Below are 8,352 nucleotides of genomic sequence, written 5' to 3' on the forward strand. Positions count from 1 at the left end.
TACATGATAAACAACGAACTTACAAACATCTGACCTGTCACCACGCTGGTTGAGGCACTCCAGATACAAAGCTGAATAAGATGCCAAGTCGGAAGCCAGCCTTTGAGTAGCTCCCTGGGTTGGGGTTGACATGTTTAGTCATGAAGACCATGTTGGGTTGTGGCAGGACACAATCCTTTCCTGCCCTGGGACTTCTCTGGCCATTCTCCAGTCACCTTAGTTCTCAAATGTGCTCTCAAATTAGGAATAAAAATGTCTGCTCCTCATGAATACTCAGTCTCCATTTAATATCGAGTCTTCCTGCCCTCTCCCAGCTTGAACTTGGCAAAGGGGAGGCAGCTTCATTTTCTATCTCCTTTTAATGTCTCTGGCCCCTTTCAGCCCCTTGGTGTTAACCCCTCTCTGGCTGGAGGTAGAGGGTGGAGGGAAAGGAGGAAAAGGGTAGGTAGTTATTACTTAAAGTTCTGCCAAGAGAGGGTCCAGGGCTCCCTGGAGTTGGGTGAGTGGTCCAAGCTGGGTATCTTTTTCTGCAGTTCCTTGGAGATAGAGGACATCCTGTCTCTGCCTGGCCCCTTGGGTCCTTCCTTCCTCAGCACCCAGCCATCCAGAGGTTCATACCCTGTTGGCATCCCATCATTACTCCAGGCTATTCCCCCTTCCCAGGGACAGGATCTATGATGACCCCCACTCCACTTTTCTCTAGTTTGGGGCCTATACTTGGTTCATGGAAATGCTGGGATTGCAGCCATGTTCCTCCATGCCCTGTGCATACCAACCTCCAGCTCTCATGATTTGGCTACAAATAACCTTTTGCCATTATTCTCCAGAATGTACCAGCAATCCTTAAATGATTTCCAAGTGTTTCACCTTTGCCATTTAAAATTTGCATTTAATTTTTTTTCAAATGCCAGAGTCCAAGTTGTGATAGCCCATGATAGTCATATTGATGCACAGGAAAAATCCTCCTTGTCTCTGGCTGAGACTCTTGGGCTCAGCGTTGAGGGTCAGAGGCTGGCTAATGGGCTGGGGAGGCCTGGGAAGGTTTCTTTTTCTAGTCTCATGACCCACATTTAGGAACTTCTATTTTATTTGACATTTTTTTTCTAGTGCAGAGAACAGTAAGAGAGACAAATTTGCCTTGTCCCCCCAAAGTTTATTCCTTAGGGGAATTAACTTAATAAAAGTTTTGGAAAATATTATAATAAACTAGGACATCTATACCAGCCAGAGGGGCAAGAACAGCCACCAGCAGGAGTTATGGGTTCTGTGGAGAGTAACTGGGCTCTCTCTCTTGAAATTCTTTTCCTTTTTGGCTTCCAAAAGAAGAATTTGACAGGGTCAATACATTTGGTAAAAAAGAAAAAAAAATTACAGTCTTTTGAGAAGGCATCTTGGCATTACTGACTTATTGACAAACCCTTCTTAGTGTCTGCCCCATACTGGTCCTAAGAGATGAAAAGTGTTCCTGCCAGTTACAGATCCTTTTTAGGGAGGAGGTGATTATTGGGTCAAATTATTTTGTGATTTTTTTTTATTTCAGAAAAACTAATGCATGTTTGTTTTAGTTTCCTGGCTGTTAAAACAAGTATCATACAATGGGTTGGCTTAAAACAAAAGACTTGATTGGCTCATGGTTTTGAGGTTTGAAATCCAAAATCAAGGCATCAGCAAAACAAAGCTTTCTTCTGGAAGACTGTGGTGTTTTGGGGCTGGCTGTCAGTGATCCTTAGTGCTTGGCATTTCTGTCACATGGCAAGGCACATGGCTGTGTCTTTTCCCTTCTCCTTTGGCTTTTGTTGTCTTCCAGTTTCTGTCTGTTCCTCCTGGTTTCTCCATGTCTGACTTTCACTCCTCTTTTTTTCTTTTTTACATGGGCAGGCACCGGGAATCGAACCCGGGTCCTCTGGCATGGCAGGCAAGCGTTCTTGCCGCTGAGCCACCGTGACCCGCCCACTTTCACTCCTCTTATAAAAGACTCCACTAGTCCAGATTAAAGCCCAATCTAATTCAGGTGGGACACACTTTAACTGAAGTCATGCTTTAGTTCATTAAAGCTGTCAAATACAATATACCAGAAATGAACAGCTTTTAAAAAGGGAATTTATTAAATTGCAAGTTTCCTGTTCTAGGGCTATAAAAATATCCAAACTAAGGCATCCAGGGAAAGATCCCTTGATTCCAGAAAGGCTGATGGATCCAAACTTGAGAGTGTTGATGATCTGTGGACTTTGGGCACTATGCATGATCCCTGATAAATGCAGGTGGCTGAAGGATGCGCTGACCGAGAAGTAGATTGGTGAACGATGGTGTATACTTATGAGCGAATACTGTGCTGCTGTAGAAAGGAATGAAGTCATGAGGCAAGCAACGATGTGAATTAATGTGTGGGACATTTGGTAAGGCAAAATAAGCTAGAAACAAAGGAACAATGGTATGGTCTCCTTTAGAAAATGCTTACAAGAAAATAGGGGCCTAGATTGTAAGCTTTTACAGCAGACACATTTAGTCTAGAGTGGTAATTATTATTTCTGGATTTTGAGGGTTGTTTTACATATATATTACCTGATGTTTAGGGATAAGAATGAAACCAATCAGGTTGGGGTTGAAGTAATTCAGAACACAGGGGTAAGGAAATCAATGTCTATATTTTAGAACCACACATACTCTTTGAGACCAAAGGAAGAAAGGTTTATTTGGCCTGGAACAGAAATTTTCTGTAGCACATAATCTAACTCACCCTATCTGTATAGCTCATTTGAACAACTGAAACATAGAGCTCCTTTAATCCTGTATAGCCTAACGTAATGCCTGGATACATCCTAGAGTATATTAAGCAAATAAAAAGTATTGGTAAAGTCCCTTGAGAGATGGGAGAAAAAATATGGAACTATTAAACTTTACCATCAGGAAGTTCCCCGATAATGTGTCAAACTTTAGGAACACCCAAATCAATAGGCCATGCCCTTGATCTTTATTTAAGCTTACTCTTGGGAAGCTTATGTAGGTAGCAGAGAAGTTTAGCCTACCTAAAGGTATGCCTAAGAGTTATTTCTTGGAGGACCTGTTTTGTTGCACAGATGTGACCTCACTCTCTGTAAGCCCAACTCTGCAAGTGAAATCATTGCCCTTCCTCCTACGTGGGACATGATATCCAGAGGTGAAAGTCTCCCTGGCAATGTGGAAGATGACTCTTAGGGATGAATCCAGCCCTGGCACCATGGGAATCAACAATTCCCTGACCAGATGAGGGAAAAGAAGTGTAACTAATAAAATATCAGTGGCTGAGAGAGTTCAAATAGAGTAGAGAAGCAACCCTGGAGGTGGCTCTTATGCAAGTTTTGGTTAGAAGTTGCTACCTTTCATAACCTGCCAAACTGCAACTAGGACCATTTCAGCCAATCCTAAAGAACACCTAGGGCAACATATAACTTTCCATAAGGGTTTCATTTGCTAGAGTAACTTTCCAGAAACCTACAATCTCCAGATGGGTCCCTAGAACAGATAAGTCCTGAAACCTAGAGGGCCGAGCCTCTCCAAAACATCAGATAGTTCCATTTCCTTACCCCATATTATTGGCAGACCCTTCTAATGTGAAAAAGTTAGAATGGCCATAGCCCAAACAAGCCTAAAGAGAGGGATAGAAAGAGCAAAAGTGATGGTGGAGTTATACAGAGAAGATTGGATTTAACAAATGAATATGATTGCTGAACCATTAAATTGATATCTCTTCTAGTCTCCAGTATCTTAGAGCAGCTAGAAGTAAAATATGCTGTATAACTAATTGTGGTGCTGTGCTTTGAAATTTATTGCTTTTTTGTATATATGTCATTTTTCACAGAAAAGAAAGGCCAATGGGTCCAGAGCACCTCTGTCAGTTGGAAATGCATGTGGGTGGCATCTGCAAGCTTTTTCTCCTCATTTCATAAGGCTTTCCCAGGGGCGTTTTCCTTCTGTATCTCCAAAGGTCTCCGGCTGTGTGTGTGCTAAAGCTTTTTCCAAATGATTCCCTCTTTAGGACTCTAGGAAGCAACCCTACCTTGAATGGGTGGAGACATTCTCCATGGAAACTACCTAATCAAAATGTACCACCCACAATTGGGTGGGTCACATCTCCATGGACACAGAGAGATCCCACTCAACAATATTGAATGAGGATTAAAGAGCATGGCTTTTCTCAGGTACAGAACAGTTTCAAACTAGCACAATCACATCTTGAAGAGATCCTATTTACAAGACCAAGAGTGCATCCAAATTGAGAACTGCAATTCACTCCACATCGATTCTCATTGAAGAAACATGGACACACAAAAGGAATAAATTAATAGTCACCTTTTAATCCACATGCTGAAATAACCCTTGTAAGCTTATAAATTGATCTGCAAGAGTTGAGTCCAAGTATACATACATATGGTTTTTATGAAAAGGAGTCCATTGTGCACATAGAGGTTTTGCCTGCAATTTAAAGCAATACGATGAACACCTTTCCATATCATTATATATTCTCAAGATGTTCTTTTAAATTTCTGCATAATTATTCCATCGAATGAGTACTGTATAATTTACTTAATTAATACCACATTGTTGGTTGGAATCTATGAAAAATTCATCATTTGAAAAATTTCATTATTATAAATAGCCCTATTATAAAAACCTTGTACATATACTTTTAAGCACATCCACATGGAATATCTAGATATGCATACATATGTATAGATATCTAGATATGTACAAAGGCTTTTGATACACAGTGGGTACAATTTTGGGGTCAATTTGTGTTTTTAAATGTATCAGTTTCTGCTCCTCAAAGAACGTCAGAATGCTTTCTCACCCATTGTGTAACACTGGAATTAACCATGCTTTAATCCTTGCCAATTCAATAGGTGGGGGCAAAAATCACATCATTATTATAACTGGTAATTTTGGGTCTACTAATGGAGATTGAACATTTGGTAATGAAATGTTCACCCTGTATCTTTTAAAGTCAACCATTTAAAATGCCCTTGTTCTAGGGTATTTCGTTTTATGACTTGCAGCTGAAAGGTTTAATAGCTAATAGAAAAAAATTAAGTAATGTAACCCACTTGACTAGAAGGCAGCTCTCTGAACAATTGCTTTTTCCTTTCACCTGTTATTAACATAAAGTACTCCAATTTTGTATTCCATCAAAAGCAGTGTCTGTAAGATAAATAAGACCAGGCAGAAAATTCAGGGAGTATAGTGATCCCAAAGCAATGAAGGAGAGAATTGGTTATTAAGACTTACACTTGCATCAAGGGTACCCTTTAGTGAATAGAGAAATGTGTTAATTCCGCAGTAACATTGTTTCAGATTACTTGTTGTTAGCTAGTGTCTAGAAGTTGATCAGTTTATTTATCCTATTGTTTTGACTTTGTTATATGGTGAGTAATTTTACAGCTCGTTAATCTCAATGCCATACCAATGGCACAATGTGTAAGCAGAATGAAATCGCTGCTATCTTCCAATTAATTAAGCCCACAAATTTAATTTCACACTAAAGAGCTTTGGAATAGCTACTGTTTACTGAAATTACCATTGCAAAAATGAAACTGAATGTTTAAAGAAACAGCATTTAGTATTGTCAATTAAGTCTGGGCTAAATGTTAATAAATATAATGGCAGTGTGGAAAACCATCTGCTGGATCTTCAGTTTTATAGAGGGAATTCACCATGAGCAGCCTGGTCTAGACAGCTTGCTGATGTGACTCCCATCTTCCGAGGAATCAATGGAAAATTGTTAAGCCGCCATGAACATCAGGAACCCTATCACAAAACTACCGAAAAAAGAAAGTCAGCTTGGTTTTTTCAGATTTTAAAAGATAAATTTGTTGAATAATCAGCAACATGCCAACCACGTAATTTTTAAAAATCCACATACAATCTTACTGTTTGTTCATGGGTAGCGTTTCTTTTCAGCTTTTATCCCTGGGCATACGCAATTTTTGTCCAAGCAATACATGCACATAGTAAGGAAAATTAAATAGTATTACAAGGCTGGTGACAAAAGTAGCAGCCCCCACCCTGCTGTTTCCCTACCCATCAGTGGTCACTCTTCCCAGAGAGAACCATCCTCAATCCTTGACCTCTGCTTGGGTCCTTCAATTATGAGTGTGCTCTTGATTACAACTAAGTTGATATACCTCGCTGCCAAGCCTAATATTCTACTGGGATTATTATAAAGTTAACATGTGACAGTTTTTTTATGTGCTTAGTTGTCTATTTACCTACCTATACAACTGTAGTGTGTGTATATATATATATATTTATACACACATCATATATGTATATATCCAAAAGATTGCTAATCATTTGCTTCTGGTCCTCCAGCCTGGCTCACTTTGTCCTCACTACCTCCCCCTCCCTGAATTCTTCCACCCCTCTTCTCACCACCCGCCTCAGGATATTTCTTTGCTTCATTATATATTTTGTCTCATTTCTTCCTTTTTTCTTTATTTTCTCCCTGGTTTGGCTTGAGCATATCTTCCTGTAGTTTCACGGAAAAAGTGATATTTTTGAGTCTTTACATGTCTGAAAATATCTTTATTCGACTCTTGTACTTGACAAAGAGTTTGGCTGGATATAGAATTCCCATTCCCTTAAAAGCATAGACAGCATAACTTCACTCTCTTTCAGCCATTGCTGCCGTTGAGAAATCTGCTACCTTTCTGTCTCCTGTTCTTTATGAGACATTTCCTTTCTCTCTTCAAGTTTTAGGAACTTCTACTTTTCCACTGTATTCTGAAATTTCAGAATTGAAGGATGTGTCAGACTTTTGTTTCTAGATAGTTTTCTCTCTGCCTTCTCTTTCAGAACTCCTGGACTGAACTTTTTCTTTCATAATTCATCTTCTTATGTTTTCTCTCTCTGCCTTTTTGTTCTGCTTTCTGGAAGAATCCTTGACTTCATCTTTCAAGTGTTTAATTGTTTTTTTTTTTAATTGGGTGTTCTAGTTTGCTAGCTGTCAGAATGCAATATGCCAGAAACGGAATGGCTTTTAAAAAGGGGAATTTAATGAATTGCTAGTTTACAGTTCTAAGGCCACGATAATGTCCCAATTAAAAGAAGTCTATAGAAATGTTTGATCAAAGGCATCCATGGAAAGATACCTTGGTTTAAGAAGGCTGATGAAGTTCAGGGTTTCGCTCTCAAGTGAGAAGGTGCATAGCGAGCATAGTCAGGGTTTCTCTTTTGGCTGGAAGGGCACATGGCAAGCATGGCATCATCTGCTACCTTTCTTACCTGCCTTCCTGTTTCATGAAGCTCCCTGGGAGGCATTTTCCTTCTTCATCTCTGAAGGTCACTGGCTGATGGACTCTGCTTCTCATGGCTATGTCATTCTCTGCTCTCTCAGAATTTCACTCTTTCTCCAAAATGTTTCATCTTTTATAGGATTCCCATAAACTAATCAAGTCCTACCCAAATGGGTGGAGACACATCTCCACCTAATTCAGTTTAACAACCACCCTTGATCAAATCACATCTCCAGGGAGATGATCTAATCACAGTTTCAAGCATACAATGCTGAATAGGGATTAGAAGAAATGGCTGTCTTTAAAAAATGGGATTAGGATTAAAACATGACTTTTCTAGGGTACATACGTTCCTTCGAACCAGCACATTATTATCATATTTTTGAATTCCAGGAATGTTTTTGATTTCTGGTTTGCTCATTTTATATGGCATTCTGTTCTTTTTTCATAGATGAAATAACTTTTTAAATGTTTCTTTGTAAATGAAAGAAATCTAAACTAAAGATTTTTAAAATTTGTTTTGTTTGTTCTATTTTATTTCTTGCATTGCTTCTGTTTCCTCTGAGTTTCTGTATTTGCTTGCTTGTCTTTCCCATCAAGACTCACATTTCAGAGTGAGGATCTAAAACAGTAGGAAATGGGTGCACTTACAGATGACTGGACACAGACAGACTTTTCCTGAGCCATCCAGAGCCATCCAGAAGACTCATCCCTGAGATGTCCGTTCTCCAAAATGCTGTTTTCCAAGGGTGTCCTCCAGCCTTGTTGTCATCTGGGGAGGAGGCCAGGCAAGGAGTGTGGATCTCTGCTCATTACAATAACTTTCAGGAAATGCTCAGTCTCTCTGGTATCCTGCCCTCACCTTACCTGCTTTATCTGCCTCTGTGTACCTGACCCATTCAATCTGCATCCTCTCTGGTTCCATTTCTTGGAAGATACACCTTCTATCAACCAATCACAGGCGGGAGGATTAACAAGCCAGGTGAAGGGGTGGAAAAGGGGTCAACGGTCTATCCAGTCTGTGTCTGGACTTTCTACCAACCATCTTGTTTGTCATTAGTGGTTGTGTCCTTAGCACTCCTGG

The sequence above is a fragment of the Tamandua tetradactyla genome, chromosome 1 (genome assembly GCF_023851605.1).
Source record: "Tamandua tetradactyla isolate mTamTet1 chromosome 1, mTamTet1.pri, whole genome shotgun sequence".
NCBI classification, from domain to species: domain Eukaryota; kingdom Metazoa; phylum Chordata; class Mammalia; order Pilosa; family Myrmecophagidae; genus Tamandua; species Tamandua tetradactyla.